Below are 10993 nucleotides of genomic sequence, written 5' to 3' on the forward strand. Positions count from 1 at the left end.
CCACAGGCCAATTACATAGACCGGGTGACTGAGGTTCTGATGCCTTGGTGACCAGAGGACAGCCACAGGGATAGGAGATTGGTGTTTGCCGTTTCCTCTATGACCAAGAATCCTTTTTATGTAAACTTCCCCAATATTAAATTGATTTCTGTAATCGCTGCTAAACAAAGATCGGCAGTGTTTTCTTAAGCTTCTGCCCACACGCTAAGGGGCTTATAGCCTTGTTTTCCAAAGTTAATTCTCTCTGGGACTGCCCAGCTCCCCCTAATAGGTCCAGGTGAGGTTAACTTTTATTTACTGTTTATTTCAGAGTCTTGAGAGAAAAGCAGAAAAGACTTCAACAGCCAGGACTTCGGAGAAACAGGGCAAAGCAGGACAAGGGGAGCTTGGGGCTTCCTTTGTGCAGGACATAAAGAGCTAGTCAATACCCTTGTGGGCACGATGGAGGAGTACTCCAAGCAATCAGCCGGGGGTCATTGTTAGGGGCTAATCTACATGTGTATTTCCCAAGAACTCGATTAGGGAAGATGAATGGACTCGGCCATGTCCCTAATTCTTCTAGCATGAAGCAGCATTTTTTCCAGCAGTTAGGCCCGCTTAAAATCAGCCCAACTTCAGCAAAAGTAAGGAGCCTGCCTTCTGAACTCCACCTCTGTTTAATTCATTAATTCATTAGGTGGATCAAAGAAAAATCCCTCCTCCCAGCCCGCATGGGCTTACACACAGATAAAGCCCCTTTAAACTTGGCATGGCCCAGAGAAACATTTCCAGAAGTGAGGAGAGTGAGGGTGGTCGGGGGCTTGGGAGGGTCTTCAGAGTGGGAGGTTCCGGGTGATGTGGGAAGGACAATATCGAACAATAATTGGAGGAGGAGGGGGGAGATTTTGAGGAGAAAGGGAATGGGGACCGGCCAGCAGGAAGACAATGAAAGCTAAATGTAACCAGCAATTATGGGAAGTTGTAGGCCAAAGTGACTCCTTTATCTTGGATGCATGCGCGGGGACCCATGTCTGGAAGCATTCTAGGCGGACTGCCTCCCCCAAAACACTCTTTCGAGCAATGCACATTTGAGGAGTGAGTTCCCTGGGTACTGGGTGAGCAGGTGGCCTGTGCGCACGGCGAGCTAATGGCATTTGACCATAGCCTCTAGTAATTTCACCTTGAAGCGATGTTTTAGGTTGCACCTCATAAAGTGCATGAAACCACCGCTATCATCTGAATACTGACTGTTCCCTTAGTGGATGTATTTTTATCCTGGAATAATTCCACTTGTCTTGGACCACACTGGAGGACCATCTCCCCGGCTAGCTCATACATGGTCTTTCAGGGAAGGCAGCTTCACTTTAGTTGTAGCCCAAACTCATATAAACGTGAAACGCACACACACACACACACACACACACACTGAAATTCACTGAAATTCGACACTGAATTCACACACACACTGCAATTCAACAAATTATATACATGTATATGAAATTCACTGAAATTCAACACTGAATTCACACACACACTGAAATTCAACAAACTATATACATATATATGACAAATCATATATATATATATAACAGTTATTATTTTTTGAATACTATATGCCGGTGGGCACTCTTCTGAGTACTTTATGTGGATTGCCTAATTAGTCCTCACAATAACCCTATGAGGTAGACAATATTATTATTTCCATTTTATAGGCAAGGCGTCTGAAATACAGGTTAAATCACTCGCCAAGTTTGCACAACTGGTTTCGGGTGGAATCAGGACGTAGGCGTTTTGTCAGTAACGTGCCCATCTAACCACCTCCCAATATGGTCAGCTTAGATGACACGCGTTGTAAATTTTCCTGTGGCTATAAGAGAACTAGCAGATAAAAAAAAAGAACACTTGGTAGTCAGAGGATATAGGAACGTTGCGGTTCAGGGTTTGGAGGACGTGTGAGTGAAAAAGTTGTGATGGGCAATTTACAATTTATTTGGTCAATTATAATGATGACAGGTATGCTAAAAAAAAAATTAAAGGATACCGCTCAATTTCTCACGGTTGTCCCATAAAGCTGGGGAAATTTTCGCTCCGTTTCCAGGGTTCCAACTCACTCCCAGTGTTTAATGTAAAAATATATTTTTAAGCATCAACCCTTGTGCCATTTATTTTGTCTGCCTTTGATGTCGTGAATTCTCCGCTATGCTATACTGTACGTTGTATGTCATGGGCACAGGACGCAAGCTGCTGAAAATTGTGGAGAAGACAATCACCCAACTCTCTCTCCAGCTCGGTGCTGGTTCCTCTCTCGCTGCCAAATCTACTCAGTGAAATATTTTCCTACCTGAAGCACAACAGAAGGAAAGTCAGGAAAATGTTCTTAGAGATGCTTGTTGGAAAACCCATCTTTACAAGTAGACAACCAATAATGACTATCGTTGGACACTTTTATCACATCGGCACAGATGATAAACACGTCCCATACGTCAGTTTACCACTCAATGTGGCACTCTGAATATTTTGTACGATTTTCAGACTGAATTGAAGCAAATGTTGATATAAGGATCCTGCGGCGAATAATAACTCCCTCATATACTTGTAGCTAAAAGACACATACCAATGAAACGATGGGCATCATCTAGGCATTTCTGGCTGAACTGAGATGGGCAGACGGTAACAGACATTTAACCCAATCGCAAGGTGAAACCAAGGGGCAGCTGGGAGCTGCTGAGTTTCCCGGGGGTAACAGGCTGTTTGAAAGACTTCCTTTTTTTTTTTTTTTTTTTTAATTTTTTTTTTCAACGTTTATTTATTTTTGGGACAGAGAGAGACACAGCATGAACGGGGGAGGGGCAGAGAGAGAGGGAGACACAGAATCGGAAACAGGCTCCAGGCTCTGAGCCATCAGCCCAGAGCCCGACGCGGGGCTCGAACTCCCGGACCGCGAGATCGTGACCTGGCTGAAGTCGGACGCTTAACCGACTGCGCCACCCAAGCGCCCCGAAAGACTTCCTTTTGTGAAGGAACAGAGACCACAGCTCTCTGGAGATCATCCGTTAATTAGCAAGAAGGCTGTCCTTTGGCCTTTCTGTTGTTTCCCAATCACGATATTTTTAGGAACACCAGCACTTAAGATTAGTTTCTGATTTAGTTTTCTGGTATTTCAGAAGATCATATGTTTAAGACTTGGAAGGAAAAACTCAGTGATTACCTTGTCTGCTCTCCCAGTCCTCGCCCCAAACTTTCCTTTGGAGATGTGGAAATCAGGGCCTAGAGACGGGAAGTGATCTGCCCATGATGAGACAGAAGGGCTGTGGCAAGGCTTGGACTGGGGGCCAGTCTCCAGACTCCCTGACCCTCTAGGACTCTCCGGCACGCTAAGCTCTCAGGATCCCGCACCTGGAAGTCCCACGCTTATAGTCGAGTAAGCCCGCGCACGAATCCTGGAGGAGCGTGCTTATTGAACAAACGCAATGAAGTTACTGTTCATACTACTCCCTAATCACTTACCAACCCAACTGCCTCCGCCTGGGTCCTCAGTTTACTTTTGCAGCTGATGCTAATCCAAGTAGCCTCTACATAAGAGAGAAAAAAAAAATTCCCTTGGCAATAGATTGGCAGGCCATTTGGGCAAACAACTATCCACTGGCGTGCTAGCATCAGCCTCCGGTGGCTTGTGAGAGCAGATGATTAGTATTCCTTCCCAGCTCTGAGTTCACTGATGTCATATTAGTGGCTTGAAATGAGTCATAGTGGGAATATTTTCACCACAGAAATTGGCCTCTTCCCCCAGCCCCCCATTAGTGGGTTCAAAATATTCGCTCACATACCAATGTTCTTACTTCATTAAAGAGTGAAGACGCCAGGAAGTATTATTATGATTAAAGCTGATATATGATCTATTGGGTAAGAGATGTCCACCTTTCTTGCCAGCAAAATGGAACATCTGCATCATTATCTCAGAATATGTAAATAAGAGAGGGAAACTTGGATTTCTGCCGGAGAAATGGGCTTTTCTGGAGTTGTTAGGCGCAAAGCTATATTAGGATAATTCGTCTTTACTTGTTTTCTAATTAAACTAATTGAATTCAGAGTGTCTAGGGGAAGCGCAGAGACATTTATCTCAAGGGGATGATGGTCTTGAAACCCATCAATCCTCTTTAGAGTGCTAAGAAGGCAAATCCAAGGATGCCCATTCTGCAGCAGCCTTAACCTGCGCGCACTCAGTTTGGTCATCTCCGGGATTCTCCTCCCCTCTTCTTTTTGAAAGGACAGTTTAGGGGCGCCTGGGTGGCGCAGTCGGTTGAGCGTCCGGCTTCAGCCAGGTCACGATCTCGCGGTCCGTGAGTTCGAGCCCCGCGTCGGGTTCTGGGCTGATGGCTCAGAGCCTGGAGCCTGTTTCCGATTCTGTGTCTCCCTCTCTCTCTGCCCCTCCCCCGTTCATGCTCTGTCTCTCTCTGTCCCCAAAATAAATAAACGTTGAAAAGAAAGGACAGTTTATCAGGAAGGCGATTCTGATTTCATTTTCACAGCACCCTATGGGGTCAAGACTTCCCCCTTCCCCACTTCTTACGTGACACCTCTCACAGAACACTTCTGGCCACTCTCCTGTCTGTTCCAACGTGTTCACGGAACTACAGTCACATTGGTCTTTGCCTCCTCTTGAAATTCTCCAAGCCCCCTTCCTGCCTCAGGACCCTTGCACTGACTATTCTCACTGTCTGAAATATTCTCCCCCAAATGTTCACATGACCCTTCTTGTCATTTTATTTTTGCTCATAGCACCTTCCACTCTCCAAAACTATCTTATTTATTATTTGGTTAGTTGTTTGTTACCAGTTTGTTACCTCATTAGAATGTAAGCTGCGGGAGAATAGGGACCTCGTCTATTGGATCCCTAGCATTTGCACACGTGCTACACATGGCGGTGGTTGATTTAATGAAGAACAGCAAGGAACTAGATTTTACAGATGAGGAAACAGGTTAAGAAACTTGTCTGATTGCACCCAGCTATTAATTGGCACAAGTAGATATTTCTGCACGTTCCGAGGATCAGTCATCGGAAACTTTTTGAAAGAGTAATTATTTCCCAGGTGTTTGGGAAACGTCAGACTGCTTTGCCTTCCTTCCTAAATAGCCAACAGAGACCATTTGATCGCTTTCAAAAGTCAGTTCAGGCCACTCCAGTCTTGTTAGCATCAGCGCGGCCTGGGGTTTCCTCCCCGGTCTTTGATGTGAGTGTTCATCGAATGAGGAGACAGGCTCCATGCAAGGCCACAGCCACCGCAGCCACCAGGCTCAGGCCCACCCCGCCCCCACCCCCGGCTTCTCTGTTAGCGGGGTGCCCCATCCTAAGGATGCCTTTCTTTTTCCAAAGTGGCTCCTGCAATGGTCCCGCGGACTATTAGCTGTGCTGTACTTTTACGGCCCGCCGCCACGTCATAGACATTTGTTCGCAAATTTTTATTGTACTTTCTCCTCTGACCCCTTGAGCCTTAAAAAGGCTGATCTTATATATCCTGACCAATCTAATTAGCCCCTTTGAACCACCAGATGCTTTCCATAGGGTTTTCAAGACGCTCCCCGGAAGTGTCTTCATTCAGCTGTCGGGAACTTACCGCACTTACTAAAGGACGTGTGCATGGTCACTCAGAGGAATGAGCTTTAAAGAAATACAACTGGGAGATCTTTCAAGTTTTCTGGAATGACTTGAGAAAGCAAGCAAGCATCACGTTGCGCGTTTACGCTCTTTCTGCAGCTCTAGGAATTTGACACCATCGAAGAATGAGGTCTTCAGTTTGTAGACGGGGTTGACAACACATAGTTTTTCCAGGAGAGCAGCAGTTTAGAGTAGGGTAAAGAAGCTGAACTCGGATACCCGCGCACTTAGCATACTTGCAATGCTGCTTTTGGTTAGGTTTGAACTTTTTCCGTGATACAAGTTTTTTTACTTTTTATTATTTTTAATTTTTAAAACATGTTTATTTGAGAAAGAGAGCGGGCTGGGGAGGGGGAGAGAGAGAGAGAGAGAGAGAGAGAGAGAGAGAGAATCACAAGCAGGCTCCGTGCTATCAGTGCAAAGCCCGACCCGGGGCTCGATCCCCATGAACCATGATGTCTTGACCCAAGCCGAAATCCAGAGTGGGACGCTTTGACAGACTGAGCCACTCAGGCAGCCCTGCGCACGTTTCATTTTTATTGCTTGGTGTTTCATTGTATGGTTCATTCAATTCATGTATTGCTTGGTGTTTCATTCGTTCCATGGTTGTGTGTCCATCCCCCTGATGAGGGACACCTGGGCTAATTCCACACTCTTGGACACATCTTTTTGAGGACATGTGCTTTCAAATCCTAAGGGTGAAATGCTAAGTCAGAGGGTAGTGTAGTTGCTTAGTCTGTTACTCGCATATGAAACTGACAGAACTTTTCCCCAAACTGGTTGTGCAATTTAGCATTCTCTCCAGTGGCACAGGAGAGCTCCGACTGCCCCACATCCTCACCAACACTTGTCAGTTTTTAAAAGGGTAAACAATCGGGGCGCCTGGGTGACCCGTGAGTTTGAGCCCCGCGCCGGGCTCTGTGCTGACAGCTCAGAGCCTGGAGCCTGCTTTGCATTCTGTGTCTCCCTCTCTCTCTGCCCCTCCTTCATGTTCTCTCTCTCTCTCTCTCAAAAATAAATAAATAAACGTTAAAAAACTTTTTAAACGTTACACAATCTAGTGGGTCTGTGGTAGTATGTCATTTTGAAATTGCTTTTAATTTTCATTTCCCTGACAATTACACCGAGCACCTTTTCATATGCTTCCCTTGTTAGATATCTGCTCACATCTTTTCCCTTTCTTTATGTATTTGTTTTTAACAATTTTTACTATTGAGTGGTGAAAGTTTTAAATATATATTTACGTAAATTCTAGACATATTTATATCTGGCAAAAGACTGGAATTTGGGATATATCTATAAATTTATATATTTTTTGTGAATAGGATTTTGAGAATTATTTGTTTCTTCAATAAACATGGGGTTATTCTATTCATCTGGTGTCAGGATTTGTAAGGTGTATTTTCTTCCGAGAATTTGTCAGGTTCAAACTGAGACCACTGAGTCATCAAATGTTTGGGCAGGTAGTTCTCTATAACGCTCCCTTATGAAAATGTTAACATCTGTAGGAATCTGCAGGTGTATGCCGTGTTTTGGTTTTGATGTTGATAATTTGTGTTCTTTCCTTCTTTTCTTGAGTGATCTGTCTAGCACCTCTCAATTTTGTTGATCCCCTTAAAGAACTCACTTTTGGGCTTTCTTAAAAAAAATAATCGTTTGCTCTCCTTGCTTTATTTCATTGATTTGTGCTCTTGTAGTTAGTGTTTCCTCCCTTCTACTTTCTCTGCTGTGTTATGTTTTCACGAAGAGTATCTTGGGTTGTTTGTTCAACCTTCAGCAAACTTGGCTAGATGCAAACCCCAGACCGTTTCCCCTAGGTGGGCAGGAATAGAATTCTTAGTTCAGTTGTTTGACCTTAACTGGGCTGCCTGGAGTCTGCTAATGCATGCACAAATCGGGGATTAGCCAGGATCTTGAATAGACTTTACATACAGAATTAGGACCATCCTCCCATGATGCTTCTGTCCCTTCTAGGAATTGCTCCTTCACTTTATGGCTACTGCGGGTCACCCCAGATTCTGCCGGCTTTTTGAGGCAATACAGTTGCAGGTTTTCAGAGTCTGAGGGGTCTTCCCTGGCTCCACCATAGTCTGCCTTCCGGATGAAACCGGTAAACAAAGGAAAACTCACTGGCGCCTTTTCCTTCTTCCAAGTGTAGAGTCAATTCCCTTCCAGTGTGGCCCCGCTCTCGGCTGCTCTCCGGTGCCTTCAGGCTGTTGTTTCTTTGTATTTGGTCAAGAGTTTAAAGTTGTTATCTGCAGGGGGGGTTAATCCACGAGGAGCTAATCCTTCGTTATCACAAGCTGCAAGCACACAGATTGTTCCTTTTTAATCTCACTCCTCTCCCTGTCTCTCTGATGGCTCTGTTTGTAAGAAGAGGTGGTTTGGCCAGATTTCTAGCATCAGGAGGGGCACTGAAGTGCTTCTAGAACTCACAAACTGGATTACTTGGTCCCTGAATAACCAAGATTGCTATGTCAATATTTTTTTCAAAAGAACACCTATTTCCTTCTGCTATAGGGGTGTCTGGCTAATTGAGGACTGGAGTAATTCTACACAAAATTGGAAAGTCCATTGCATTTGTCTTCTTGGAATTCATTCTTCAGCCCTTCTCCCAAAGGGTCATTACAGTCCCTTCTACCTGGCTAGACATGCTCCCTGGGCCTCTAGACTTTTCTTCACGGACAGCCCTCTAGGTGTCTGACTCTTTCTTCTCCCTTCTAGAACCTACCAAAAGCCTCTCTCCCCTCTTTACCCCTGGGGCCTGTTGTCTCTTTGCTCAGCTGGAGTTAGTAAAGGGACAGAGACCTAGTTCTGTGACGGAAACAATGGGCTAATGTGCTCTCTTTCACGAGGAAAACAGATCGTTGAGATTGACCACCCTGAAGCCATAGAATAAATCGCAGAAGGTAAAGTAATCCAGCCTCTTCATTTTCACTATTGAGAAAATGAATTTCCGTGGAAGGTAAATGACTTGTTCGAGGTCACACACTAGCAGGATTGGAACTCGAATCTTATTTCTCGACTACCAGTTGGCACCAAGGAATGGCTGCGAGCATCGAGTCCGGTGGCCGCAGAGGGTAGAAGGTGACAGAGCCCGTTTTGTGCACGGCTGGCTTCAGTCGTGGGCAGTGACCGAGCAGGATTACCTGGTGGGTTAACAGTATCAACGCCGTGTGGTGTGAGTTGATGAAAAGAACCAAAGGTGTCTTAACCTGGAAGAAAGAAAACTGAGGGGGGACATCATCAAAGGCCCTGAGTGGGGATTCAGGCATATTTGTGCAGCTCTGTACAACAGAACCTTGACAAATGGGTCCAAGATGGCGGCCAATTTCATCGTAAGACAAGGAAGGGTTTTCTAACAATTAAGAGTGTCCACAAATGGAAGGGTTAGTGGCTGAATTCTCTTGGGGAGGTAGGCAGTAACTTCTGTACACTGGAGGCTTCCAGATAAGGCTCAGTTTGGGCTTTAGGGAAGAGGCTCCGTTGTTCCTTTACTTATGGGAGTTTAGAACAGATTCCCTCCTAGTCCTTTACAATTATTGGATTCTCTGGTGACAGGAGACCCTTTGGTGACCATCACAAGGCACAGATACCACCTACATCTAGAGGGGGAAAAGGCCGTCCGAATGCACCAACACAGGCCCTCCCAGCCCCCACCCCATACGTATGTGGTCTGCATTTTAAGTTTATTTGTTTACTTTGAGAGAAAGAGTGAGAGTGGGGGAGTGGCAGAGAGAGAGGAGAGAGAGCTCCACACGGTCAGCGTAGAGCCTGAGGCCAGGCTTAAACTCACAGACTGCGAGATCGTGACCTGGGCCAAAATCAAGAGTCAGACGCTTCAACGACTAAGTCACCCAGGCACCCCTGTGGTTTGCATTTTTTTTTTTAAGGAATCAGACAACCATGGTGGAGTCTTCTAGTGGTTACGCAGCTCCGCTGAGATACGCATGGGAGGGCACTAGAGCAATTTTGATGGTCAAGGTGAAATGCCAATTTAGCGGTTTCCCTGTCGGCATTGGCTGCATTTTACGAGAAAGCAGAATGGTCTTCTGTGCCCTTCTGTAGCTAGTCTGTGGACTGATTTGGCAACCACAATGAAGCAGATAAACACAGGGCCACATGCGTCACTCGTCCGTCTCACTCACTCCATGAGTTATGGAGCAAAGTCGGGCCCTGGACTGAAAACACATTTTATCCATTATCTTGGAGCTTTAAGAATGGTGAATGTTTTAAAGTTTCTGCCATAACACAAATCACAACTCACATGCCAGTGCTGATGAAAGACAAGCATGGTTTTGTTTCGTTTTGAGGGAGAGAGAAAAAGAGAGAGCCAGCGGGGAAGGGCGCTGAGGGAGAGGGAGAGAGAGCATCTCAAGCAGGCACCACGCCCAGCCGGGAGCCCCCTGCGGGGCTCGAACTCACGATGCCGTGGCCTGAATTTGTGCCCCCTCAAAATTCACATGCTGAATTCTAACCTCCAAGGTGATATTGTTAGTGGGGTCTTTGAGAGGTGATTAGGTCATGAGCAGAGCCCCCCCCCCAAATGGGATTAGTGTTGTTATAAAGGAGAACCCACAGACCTCCCTTGCCCTTTTCATAGCGTGAGGATAAAATGAGAATTCTAGGATCTAGAAAAGGGTCCTCATCTGTCTCCCAGCCTCTAGAACTATGAGAAACAAACGTGGGGTTTTTTTTGTTTGTTTTTTGTTTTTTTGGCTTATAAGTCACCCAATCTATAGTATTATTGCAGCAGCCAGGATGGACTATGACAGTGGACTTCAAGACTAATCAACCTCCCAACATTGCACCAATGTTCTCCCAGGGACTTTCAAGAGGGGCTAAACTTTGCCAAGGATCATAGGTCCTGAAACCCTAATGCCTTGTTTTATTTGCATATTTTTGTGACATGAAACTTTGTCTTCCACAGCACGTTCAGGAGCTCCGGTTATAGAAGAGGTTAGTCCCTAACTTTGTGGTCCTAGTTCCCCTTCCCTCTGGTGGAACAGTTCCTCTTGATAGACGCTGTCTTTGAGCATTATTTATTCAATGAACGGATTCCTTGAAAGGCTAGTATTTTGTTTTCATTTGGTTGGCTTTAGTTAAAGAGCGCTAAGTGTTTCCGAGGTAAATATTCTAAGTCTTTTGAGCACTTCCCTTTGAAAGGGAGCAAATGTTAAGAGAAAGGAACCCATGTATGCCCTGGGAGACCGTGGCACAGCATGACGGCATGATTTGTTGGAAGCTAGTCTGTGGGGGAGGGATGGGAGTGACAGGAGAGGAAGACGAAGGAGGAGACCCAGGGGAGGCAAGAAAAAAGAGGACACACACACACACACACACACACACACACACACA

Source organism: Leopardus geoffroyi, chromosome D3 (genome assembly GCF_018350155.1).
Source record: "Leopardus geoffroyi isolate Oge1 chromosome D3, O.geoffroyi_Oge1_pat1.0, whole genome shotgun sequence".
NCBI lineage: Eukaryota > Metazoa > Chordata > Mammalia > Carnivora > Felidae > Leopardus > Leopardus geoffroyi.